Genomic DNA, 534 nt, shown 5'->3' on the forward strand with positions numbered 1-534 from the left:
AAAAAAAAAAATAAGAATTCCTTACCTAGGCCGATGTCTGAAAGGGTCTTCCCAACATCTTCATTTAGAATTCTTAAGGTTTCATTCCTTAAGTTTAAGTCTGGGTAATTTGGACTCTGTTATTTACTTATTGTCACATAGTCTAAATTTTCTAAAATAAACAATTTACTTTTGTAATTAGAAAAAAAAATACTAGGTACAATGCTTGGCACATGGTAAGTACTCCTCAAAAGTTAGACATTGTTATTAGTATCAGCTATACATAGCATTTTCAACTTTCCTTCCTACCCAAGTCTAGATTGTGAACACTTTCTCACTTGATTATAATAAATATTCTCCCAAACAATTACTAAGTGTGGATTAGAGATTTAATGTTTCCTCTGTTTTTGCAATTGTAATATATTTATTAAATATGCTACAATTAATGCTGTCACAAATATATCATTTTGTGGTCTTCTGATCTTTTTCCTCAGGATAAAATTCCAAAGGTAAAATGGCTTGTTAAAAAAAAAAAAAGAGCATTATTCTTCAACA

This window comes from Propithecus coquereli, unplaced genomic scaffold (genome assembly GCF_000956105.1).
Source record: "Propithecus coquereli isolate 6110/MARCELLA unplaced genomic scaffold, Pcoq_1.0 Scaffold183, whole genome shotgun sequence".
In the NCBI taxonomy this organism is placed as follows: Eukaryota; Metazoa; Chordata; class Mammalia; order Primates; family Indriidae; genus Propithecus; species Propithecus coquereli.